Here is a 12,161-nt window from a genome sequence, read left to right on the forward strand (position 1 = left end):
GAATCTGGCCCCCTTTACTTCTGTCATCTGAGGAGGGTCTGCGCTATCCCTCTGGCATTTGTGATGGAGAACCAGGGCATGAACCATAGAAGGATGGGACCTGAGAAGTGAGAGGAGAGGGGAAAGGATTAGCAAAAAGCGGCCAACCAATTGTCATAATAAAGTGGTGAAGTGGTGAAGGGCCAAAAGTAGGAGTCAATGTCTGGAAGGCAGGAGGGTTAGAGGGAAGTATTCTTTGGCTATTTTGAAGAAAGTGTCTTGGAAGTCTCTTGTCTTTCTGTGGATAAAAGTAAAGAGGAATTTTTTTAAAAAAAGTATTACTGGAGATTCTCTGTTCTCTTCAAGAATTTCAAAAAATGCAAATAAATTATTTTGAGGAGAACTATTTTTGTATGAACTATTTATTATTATTTTTGTATCAACTGTTTCCCTTTGACTGCATCACTTCTTTGAGGCTGAACTCAGGAAGGAACATAGAATAGTACATTATTCATGGGATATTATAACACATTATGAGACTTTAGAAAACATTTAGTTCAGTTTCAGGTGACATACATATCTCATTAGAGACAGAATTATTGTCAGAATTTAGATTCTCACCTAACTCTTTCCTCTGTAAGTCACATTTCATCATCTTAGTCTTTCTTCAACTCTTTGAATGAATGAAGTTTTCCTGAAGTCACTTCTGTTTCCTAGCAGACTTCTTTATTATAAAGTTCCTGATGGATTGCTTCCATTCCTTATATTTCTAAACCCAAACTGTCAGATAAAACCTGCAGTGCTCAAACACCAAGCCCAAGATCTTAGTTTGGGTGAGTTTCTCTAAGATCAATCTGTCTTCAAGGAGATTGGCACTGAAATGTTCAGAATGGGCATGTGGGGAAAGACTGAAGAGCACATCTCATCTGAACAGATTTGAAAAAAAGAAATGGACTTTCTTGAGCCTGGTGCTTATGAATATGTGTCCTCTTCTCCCCTATGGAAATTTCATTCTGAGTATCATTTTAAAATAAGCGTAGGAACTATTTCCCAAGACCCCTTCTACATACAGGTGGGTCAGTATTAACACATTATTTATATTAATAATTCAATGTTATCTCTCATAACTAATAGGCTGCAAATATTGAACGGGGGAGCAGCTGTGTAGCTGCTCATATCTGAAATAAACAAAGAGCCAGTGTCTGTAAAAAGAAAGAGCTCAATTCATAACAAAACTGCATATATTTCTAATATAGGAACTATAGCTGCTTTGCAAAGTTCTCTCTAGGACAGTGGGAGACGTTATTTTACACATTCAGCATTCACCAGCTTTAACTTTCCAAACAGAACCTGTTTCAAATATTTTAGTGATTTTTTTTTGTTCCGTTTTGTTTTTACTTTCCTTAAATTGGATAGCCAAAGACTGCCTTCTGGAGGTCAAGCACTTGATTGACAGTAGAGCCCCAGTCTGAGCAATCAGAAGGTATCAGGCAATGGTGCAGAGAGGAAGAAGCAGAGAAGCATCAGGTGGAAAACAGGCCAGGGGCCCTGGGCTTGATGTCTTGCCCCATGTCAGAAGTCTGAGTAGGCTGGGATGAGGGCCAGGGGAAGGCACATGATGGTGGGAGGTCGCAAGGGAGTCAGAAGAAGTTGGGAAAGGGGCATACAGAGTGTTGGATCTGTCTTGGGTGAGACAGACTATTTCTACTGGGGTCTGCATGCAGAAAGCCTGCCAAGTCTCAGTCCTAAACTTAAGGAACCGGGTTGGTGGAAGGAAAAACTATGAAGGAGGTAAGGTTTGCTGCCAACATTCTGCCATGACTTTTCAACACCCCTTAGCTCTTTTGGCAGATTCTCTCCATCCAGGTGTTCAGACCCCCACCCTCCCTTTTCCTGAACTACAGCTTCCAAGGTCACCCACATTGTAGTAATCATTAGGTATGACAAGCTTCATATGCCAGACTTTTCTCTCCTAGTTTTTCTGTTTCCACCAAATCTGGTTCCTTCTTTTTTTGTGCCCTTGATCTTTGTTGAAGTTAATTTGACAACTTACGGGAACTGGAATATCAATGATTGATAATGTCTCAGTGTTTCCTTCCTCTCTGATCATATCTGTACTCTTCTTCATGCAGTAAAGAGGGAATTCTGGAACTGGGCAGCAGAGAAGTCTTTCCTTAATTCTTTCAGATTGCAGCTTATTACTTTACCCATGAGTGGGGGCTGAAAGGATAAAAAAAATAATGCTTTTCCCTCGTACATCACAAGAGGCATGACTAACACTCCTATAACAAAAGACAGGTTAGCAAGAGAAACACATCACACATTTATTTAACAAAGTTTTACATGACATGGGAGCCTTCAGAAATGAATACCTGAAGACCCAGGGAAAGCTGTGTGTTTTTATGCTAAGTCTAAGGGAAGAAGTGGATAGCTATGGAGAAAAACAATTGGACCAAAAAAGTATGATCTAACGGCAATAAACTGGGGGAAAGAAGAGACCCTAGAAGGACCTGTTTGTTCAGCTTCTTCCTGATATCTCTGTGTAGCATTATTTCTTCCTGGGCATGGGGAAGGACCTTCTGGAATGGGGATGTGTCGACCTATTTTCAGGAAAGGTAGGTCAGAGAGTGGCCCTTCTAAGTTTTATGGTTTGCTTTGGGGTAGAGGCATTCTAATGTCTATGACCCACCTTTGGGAGAGGAATTCTGGTTTCTATGACATGTCTTAGGCGAGAGAGAGGGAAGAGGGAAAAGAGATCTTGCTGCAGAGGCTTTTCCAATGTCCTCCATTTCAAAGTACTCAGCATGCAAAGGTGTCATACTTGGTAGTATTCTGTTCTAAGTCCCTACATGGCAACCTTTGTGAGTATGAGCTTAGCTGTTAGGGTGGCTGTGGTTTAGGGTAAGTAGAGGAAAGGGTAGAGTTTGCTAGGGGGGAAAATCATTCAGAAACCTGATGGAAAATAAAGACGTGTGGGGCTGGGATGGGAGCTAGATTGAGAGTGTATATAGAGCAGTTTTGTGGGATGAACACAAAATATGCTAAGGACCTCATGAGTGAATGAGGAAATTCCATAAGCCATTTTTATTTTTAACCATGGCTTGAGCTAATGGTTTCTATAGGATGGTTTCTCTCTTCTACTCTGTGAGTATAGCCCAGCCTTCCGTTCTTCTAATGCTCATTGGTTCTGTTACAGAGTCTGGGGATGGAAAAGGTTGCTTAGGTGTCAGCCAAGACACTCCCTCTGCTTGGGGGAGAGCGAGCTGCCAGCCCGACTATCCGCTTCCTGCCAGCTTAAGGAGCTTATGACTCAGATTCAAGCAAAACACTGAGCTGAAGCAAGAAGAGAGGGAGGGAACCTTAGCTCAGATGAAGGCTCGAGGGTCAAACTGCATCACTAAAACATCCAAGTCAGGGAAATCTATCAGACCAGGAGGCTATGTGATTTTGTGTTTGTCGTCTGCTTTGAAAACCACAGACGTATGCTTACACACAACTCCATTTGTCTCCTACTCATACAGATATATTTCCCCCTGAGCTGAAATCCTGAGGCTGTTTCACCCTCCTGTAGGAAAAGTTACTTTTGGGAGCTGGTCTGATTATCAGCCATCTCCCAGATTCTATGATAGCAAAGAAGTATTCGCTAGAAGTTATGATTCAGCTGGTGTGTCCAGTTGTCCCTCCTTGCCTTGTGTCTCCCAAGTTTCCATTTCTCATAGAAGGAGGTGTTGAGGGAAGAATACAGACTTACTGAGGAATAACACTGAAATCCAGACGCAGTGTTTCAAAATCCTCTGTGATTCCAGTAGCTTCCTGGATATTGCTCTGGTGGCTGAGTTGCTGCCAATGTTGACTTGCTGGTCATTTGAAAGCCAGACTCTATCCCTGAGGAAAGGTACTGGATGAGAGAGATCTCTATTCTTTCTTTTATTTCCTCCTTGCATTACTCATGGACATACCCACATCCCTCCACCTCCTTCCAGTTGTTTCCTTGTGAGTAAACATTAGTCATTTTTCTACAAGTTCCTTACCTCCATTCACTAAAGAGAAATGTGTAATATCTTTGAAGTTCATTGTACTGACCCATGTACTTTTGTGTTAAGTGTAGTTTATAGTTAAAACTGCATACATACTCCTTCATGTATAATTCTATTTAATATACATGATCTTCCTAAAATTTGACTTTTTCTATGTCATTATTTTTCAAGAAACCATCATTCTCAGCGAACTGACACAAGAATAGAAAATCAAACACCGCATGTTCTCACTCATAGGCGGGTGTTGAACAATGAGAACACATGGACACAGGGAGGGGAGCACTACACACTGGGGTCTGTTGGGGGGAAACAGGGGAGGGGACAGCAGGGGGTGGGGAGTTGGGGAGAGATATCATGGGGAGAAATGCCAGATATAGGTGAAAGGGAGGAAGGCAGCAAATCACACTGCCATGTGCGTACCTATTCGACAATCTTGCATGTTCTTCGCATGTACCCCAAAACCGAAAATACAATTAAAAAAAAAAAAAATGTGTACAAACAAACAAACAAACAAAAAACAGGAAAAAAAAAAAAGAAATCCTAAGGACTCTCATGGTCAACTGTCTGGGGCCAGATTCGTTAATTGGAAATCTTCAAGATCTGGACACAACTTAAGCTTCTAATCTCACCTCACTTGGCATCACACCTTAAACTGGCTGGGCTGGTCTACTTAATCCCTCAACCTAATTTAATTGTACCTGTCTTTGAAATGCCTTCTTCTAACATCTGTCTAATCCCAACTATTTTTAAAACCCAAGCCCGTGTCAGTTTATTACCTTTGCTGGAGCAAAAGGAAGGAGAGGGGAAAGGATAAGAACAAGAAGGAATAAGAGAGAACAGAGAGAAAGAATCAATAAATGTGCTGAAGTTTGAGGGGAAAGAAACCCAGTTGTGATATGTGGTTTCCTTGGGAAAGTCTGGCATTATTATAAGGAGTTCATTATAGGCAGCCCCTTCTTCCTGCCAACATTTCAGGAAGCTCAGAATACAGATTTATCAGTCCACCAAGAGCTGTTAATCCCAGTCAGAAAAAAATTCTCTTATTTTTATTCTAGGGGGATCATATTTTCCATGCTTAACAGTGACAGATATGCTTAACAAAACAGACATATTTTCCATGCTTAACAGTGACATCCCTGTTAAGGGATGTCAGATTGGAATCAGAAGGTAGTTTCATGGGCATGGATACCATGAAAGTGAAATTAGTTGGAAGAACCGTATTCCAGTTACAATTTAGCCTGATAGTTATATGTCTTTTATACTTGAGGACCCTTCGCAAGGGGTCCTAGTGGATCTAAACTGTGCTAGAGACAGGTTCTCAAGGTTATATCTCTGGGCTTCCAAGGCTGACCAACGCTGTTTCTGTAAAATGCGTTTCTTTCTCAAGTAGCTAATGCTGTCCATATGGGTACTATTTAGGCTTAGATGGAGGGTCTCCTGCCTCTTTAGGGTGACACTGTACATCTCTACTCTGATCCATTACCTGTGAGCTTCACTGTTTAGTAATATTACCAGGTATGCCCCATAGCTGGTTCCAGTGAAGCTCTAATACTAATCAGTTTTATATATTACTTTGTCTCTAGTAGTTTATCAGTAAATATTTGTGGACTAATAATTTGTTTACCACATTTATAGGCTATTGTATATTCCCTTGTCTGGAAAAGGCCAGGAGTATAATTAGTAATTCAGAGTTAGTGGCTGAAATTTTCCAAAAAGCTTCAGATCAAGAATGAGATCACTGGAGAAAGGGAAATGGGTAAGATGCACAATATAATTTTGCTTTAAAAACATAAGTAGACAATTTGCATTTTTATTGATGTAAAGGACTTCAGATATATTGGAACTAACCATTTTTTATTTCATAAATACATTAACTAAGGCTCAGTTATGTTGATTGTCTTGCTCAAATTCAAAAGACTGGTCAGTGACAAAGTGGGGCAAGAGTCCACATCTTCTAACTTCTAGGCAAATGGAAGGAATCCTATTAAGCCATAGTTTAATTCTGGAGTTTAACTGAGGATCATTACATGTTATTTATATTTCTTCATGGCCTTCCAGGAGCCAACAGAACAACAGTCACCAGATTTAGGCAATTTCACTGTTGATACCAAATATATTTATGTCCAAAGTTTGTTTTTTTTTTTTTTTTTTCTGGAGTCTTGCTCTGTCACCCAGGCTAGAGTGCAGTGGTGCGATCTTGGCTCACTGCAACCTCTGCCTCCCTGGTGCAAACAATTATCTGCCTCTGCCTCCTGAGTAGCTGGGAAACAGGTGCCCTCTACCACTCCTGGCTAATTTTTGTATTTTTAGTAGAGACGGGGTTTCACCATCTTGGCCAGGCTGGTCTTGAACTCCTGACTTCATGATCCACCCATCTTGACCTCCCAAAGTACTGGGATTACAGGCATGAGCCACTGTGCACAGCCCCAAAGTTCTTTATGTTCATTATTATAGTTAGTAATGAAATAAACATTGCTATAGTTACCATGGAGTTAGACCAAAAATTCAACATATGCTGCTTGAATGGATTGATACAGCCACTTCAGATGTAATTTCCAAGGTAAAGATTGTGTAAGGGTGACTCTTATGAAGGAGTCAGCTTTTGTGAACATTGGGCATCCAACTTGCAATGCCGTCTCATACATTTATTTATTCTGGCTGGGCAAGGTTTGGAAGCATTGTAGGATTAGACTGCCTGATGGAGGCAAAAGAAGCAGTCTTTTTTTTCCCCCTCCAGGGTGATACGTTGTGTACCAAACTACTTTTATAGTAATTTCGGGGTAAATTTTTCTCTGCTCAAGTGTGAATTAATTATAGAAACTTTAATTGGAAACATTTTGGAGTAATTTTAACCTAACAGTTTTAAGAATGATATAATTTGTTAAATTCTGAGTCATAATTGTTCGGTGCCTTTTTATAGTTAAAATAATTTTGGGATAAAAGTGGATTTTTAAAAAGCTTAACCTGGTTGTAGTAAGTAGCTAAGATTACAAGGACACATTTTGTGTCTTTTCAGTTGTTTTCAATATTTTGTTCTGCTCTTTCTTTCAGTAGACTTTTTCTACTGAAAGACTTTTGTCTAAAAGACAAAAGAATGGTGTAATTTTATTCACTGTCTTGTGATTAACTCAAGAATTTACCATTCAAAATATTTCAGTAATTTCTTGAACGGGTATTAATGTACAAAGAAGGTTCAAGAAGATATATTCGTTGGGTTTATCATTGAAGATAACACACTGGCATGGTTAAGGATCATGACAAAGGAATCTTCAAAGAAATAGTAAAACAATGAGCATAATTTCTAGTTCTCTATAGTGAATTAGACTACATATAGACTCTTCATTCCAAAGGTAGAAGTACTATGTTTCTAATGAGGGTATTTTTTTTTCTGTGTCCTAAAGACCTGAATAACAGATTGGCTACTAGAATAAAACAAATCAATACAGCTCAGTAAACTACAGACTAACATGTAACCACAATATTCCCAGGCATGAGTCATTTTGTAAATATTGTGTTCTGTATGTTTTATGATAACACTTCTAGAAGAACACATATTTGTGAAATATTTATTCTGGTTGGTAAAAAAGATTTAATTCCTTTTTGTGAGATTTACGCTATGTTTTCTATCCGTCTCTTTCACAAACTCATCTGTACTCTTATAACACAAAGAAGTTTAGAAGACATTTTGCCATAGTAAAAGGAGATGAAATGAAAAGTATAATAGAATTCTTTAAATATTATAGACTTTGTGAATAAAAAAGTGGGAGGAAGGGTTAGATAAAACCATTTTAATTCTGTGGACAAGCATGAGACCAAAGGGAAGAGATGAAAAGTGCTTTGTAGTCATTATTCTTATTTATCTATAATATCTAGATCCTTGATACTCAGAGTGTGTGCTGTGAACTGGCAATGTGGATGTCTCCTCATAGCTTGTTAAAAATGCAGAATTTCAGTTCTCACCATGACTCAGAATTTGCATTTAACGAGATCCCAGATAATTCATAGGCAAGCTAAATTTTGAGAATTGCTGATATCTAGACCTTTTTTTCTGTAAATGCCTGTGAAGGTAGACATATGGAGTGTCTCTGTTATGATGTGGTGTAATAAAGTGAGACGCCTCTCTCCTGTTTATAAGAGCAAAGATCATGAGGGTCTGAAACCACATAGGTAGAACTGCTAGCACTAGTACAGATGGCTAAAATAGGAGTCTTTTTCTACTACTGTTGTTTCTCTTGCAAAATAAGCCACGTCTTGAAAGGATCAGATGTGCCTTCACATCATCATGCCGAAGTGATTTATTTATTTTTTCACAAGGAGCAGGGGTAAGTTCTTGTTAACAGGAGGAACTTGTTTTCTTATGTTAGATAAGACTGTGTTGTTTCAGGTAAATATTAATTTTCCCTTTGACAAGGTGTGCTTATTTCTTAGGTAAATAACAAGAAAATTATTTGTAGCATCCTACAGTCAAGATCCTGAAGTGTATTCAAACATTTACTTTCTTTCCTGGTCTTAAAACTAGAACTAGTTTTTACCCCTTAGTGTTCTGTAAGGATGAGCTGCATCTTGGGTTAACGGAGGTAACCAGATGCTGAAAGGGACCAAGATAGTCTCCAACTTTTGTGGGAAGTGAAGACTTTTCTCAGGGATTGAGTTGAAAAACAAGAGCCAGAATTTGGAAACTAAGGGTTGTGAAGTATGATGAAGCACTTAAAGAAGGAGAGGAGTCACAGAAGAGAACATTCAGAAGGGTCTTCCTCTAACTGGTGGTTCTCAATTGTCGCTGCACATTGGAATCACCTGTGAAGCTTTTTTTAGCTTTCTAATTCTTGGGCTGCATGCAGACAAATTATGTTACAATTTCTGTTGAGACCTAGGTATCAGTCATTTTTTCTTAAAGACCTCCAAGACATTCCATTTTGCAACTATGGTCAAAACAATTAAGTCTGATTTTGTAAAGTTTCCTGTCCTTATGTAGTAAATGTATTTCACGTGAGGAAGTCTGGTGAGTAGGAAGTGTTCCAGTATCTTATCATTTGAGGAAAGCTCAAAGGGTGAATGAAACATGGAGCTTCCTTTTGGGGAATCGCTAGGCAAATCTATGTTCAGGCATGAGAGAGTGTGACTAAATTCATTGGTAATGTTTTTCACTCTTTCTGCTTAACCCCTACACTCTAGCAAGAAACGCTGTGGGCTGAGTGTAGGGTAGTAGCCAGCCTTCCAAGATAGCCTCCATCGACAACTGTGCTCTAATGCTCATGTCCTTGTGTGTTTCTCACCACACTAAATCACTTGGAGCTTACCTGTTTGATGAATAGAATATGGTAGAAGTGATGGTATGAGATATTTACAGCTAGGTCACAGAAGATATTACAGCTTTTGCTTTAATATTTTGGATCACTAGCTCTTCCAGAAGCCAGCCATGTTGTGAAAACACTCAAGAAGTCCCATGGAGAGGAATCGATTTGCCATTTGTGTGAGCTACCTTAGAAATGGGTCATCCAGCACCACTGAGTCTTCAGATGACTAAGCCCCAGCTGGTCTCTGACTGCAACCTCATGAGAGATTCTGAGTCAGAACTGCTCAATTTAACTGCCTGTGAATTCTTGGCCTATAGAGACCATAAGAGATAATTAATGACTATTGTCTTTCCATACTATTAAATTTTGAAATGATTCCTTACACAGCAATAAATGCTGCAGGGCTAATTCAAACCCTGATTACCCAGTAAAGCAGCCTCTTTGGGAGTATATTTGTAGATAACTTCTGGAGCGTGGCAACAGGGTGGAATATTTTAGCAACATGTTGCATTTAATTCTACCTTAAATTACATCAGCTACCTTGTAAGCCAAATATTAAAGGTTATGGCAAAACTACACTGTTATTAAAATGTTAGTTTTAAATTATGTTTTAACAAGTAACTGGACAACATTTGATATATGGGTCAGCACTATCCAATAGAACTTGTTGAATTTAAAAGATGTTCCCCAATTATGGTAGCCACTAGCTATAGTTTGCTATTGAGCACTGGTGATCTGGCTAGTGCAATTGTTAAACTGAAATTTTAATTTTATTTGATTTGAAATCATGGCTACCATATTGATAGAACAATTCTATACATTTTTGGGGAAGAATATAGAGATGACAAAAATGTTCAGCTCTAGTTTGTAAAGTTACGAACTGAGAAGTGGAAAACTCAGTAAGGGGAACAGTTTATCTGTGGAATAGTGAATTAAAATGCTTCCTATTTTACCCCCAAATACGTGTCTTTTGAAGTGAAGGATGACAACAAAGAAATGGATCACATAGTATTGTGTATATCTAAGATGTAACTGAATTCAGACTCTATAACAACAAATATGTTTATACTGGAATTTGAGAGGAACTTTAAGATATTGTCAAAGCACAATTATCTGTGTTGTAGGTACTTGATGAACTGCTTTTCAAAAAGTTTTTTTTTGTGCCAGCTGCCGATCTTATTTCTTTTGCTCATTTTATAAAGTGACTAGATACTATAAGATATGCTTGGGAATAATTCTACATAATCTACCACCAACATAATCTGCTTATAATTTCTAATATTTTATTGTTGCTTATTTATGATGGTGTGATGATAATGAAAACAGGATTTGCTATGTTCAATTTGAGGATGTCCGTGATGCTGAAGACCCTTTACGTTTTTGGACAGAAAATGGACTTGTGGACGGCAGATTGATAACTATTAATATCGATTATTTTGAATCAAGTGAATTCATCAGGTTTATCTAATTTCTAGTATTTCTATAGTTTTTGTATTTAATCAGCATAAACGCTCAAAACTAGGGTACAGAAGTAGATAACAGAAATTCCTGGCACCTTCTTTGCTCTCTACCTTATTCAAAAGATGTAGCATATATATGAAAAAATGGGGGTAAACTAAATATTGCAACCTGAATTTTACTTAAAATGGACGGTGAAACAGTGCTAGTTTATGATCCTCTTATGTTATTTTAATAGGAAAAATGGTAAGAATGTATTGTTAATGTAATTAGTAGTGAGCGGCATGTTCTTTGATAAAGTAAGGGATATTTGCTGCCAACAGGCATCTATAAATAATATCTTTTACTTGATCTTGCTTTAGACATTTGCTTTTATCAACTGCCAATATTTTTTGCTTATCACAAAATAATTTGATTTTATTTTAGAAAAAGAAAATCAGACACATAGATCATTAAAAGTAGAAAAAAAAAGGGCTTTGCATGGAGGTAGGAGCAGGGAGTGAAGTCTCACGATAATAGGTGATTGTGGAGCCCTCTGGCTGTCTGTGCCAGAGACGTGTTGGAGGGGACACAGGTAGCAGGACATGGCGGCAGCCTGTCTCGGCCGGGCACACCAACAGGCTCAGCAAACCATCTGAAGATTTACGGTGTGATTTTGGTCCTTATGGTCCTATAGTTGATGTGTATGTTCCACTTGATTTCTTACACTCGCTGTCCGAGAGGATTTGCTTATGTTCAATTTGAGGATGTCCGTGATGCTGAAGACCCTTTACGTTTTTGGACAGAAAGTGGACTTGTGGATAGCAGATTGAAATACAGTTTGTCCAGGGGCATCGCAAGATACCAAATCAGATGAAAGCCAAGGAAGGGAGGAATGTGTACGGTTCTTCATGCCGTGATTATTATGACAGATACAGACGTTTTAGAAGCCAAAGTTATGAAAGAAGGAGATCAAGAAGTCCATCTTTTGATTACGTGTATAGAAGATTGTGTAGTCCTAGAAATAGACCGACTGGAAGACCTCGGCATAGCAGAAGCCATTCCAACAATGATAGACCAAATGGCAGCTGGAATACCCAGTACAGTTCTGCTTACTACATTTCAAGAAAGCAGAAAAAGAACCAAAAAAGGGCAGTTCAAGTGACCGAAGGGAAGGTGGAAGGTGCTGCAGGATGAATACTGTACGAATATTCTGACTCTGGTCAGTAAAGATAAAAGAATGTTATCAAAAACTACATGGAATAATTGAAATCCCTTCAAGTTTATAAGTATGGTTTTAGAACAAAAGGAAATTCAACTTTGTACTTCTGGAAATTAATTCCTAAATATGAATACGTTTATATTGATTCATAGGTAATAGGTCCATAATAAATTATTGGAAACTAGGATG

General features: G+C 38.5%; 1 pseudogene; it reads left to right on the forward strand.

Moving 5' to 3' along the window:
• The first annotated feature begins 3,348 nt into the window (after nucleotides 1–3,348).
• On the forward strand, nucleotides 3,349–11,947 carry LOC105719086 (serine/arginine-rich splicing factor 10-like; annotated as a pseudogene).
• The last annotated feature ends 214 nt before the right edge of the window (nucleotides 11,948–12,161 follow it).

This window comes from Aotus nancymaae, unplaced genomic scaffold (genome assembly GCF_030222135.1).
Source record: "Aotus nancymaae isolate 86718 unplaced genomic scaffold, 86718_ANA_hifiasm-v0.15.2.pri h1tg000029l, whole genome shotgun sequence".
Classification (NCBI taxonomy): Eukaryota; Metazoa; Chordata; class Mammalia; order Primates; family Aotidae; genus Aotus; species Aotus nancymaae.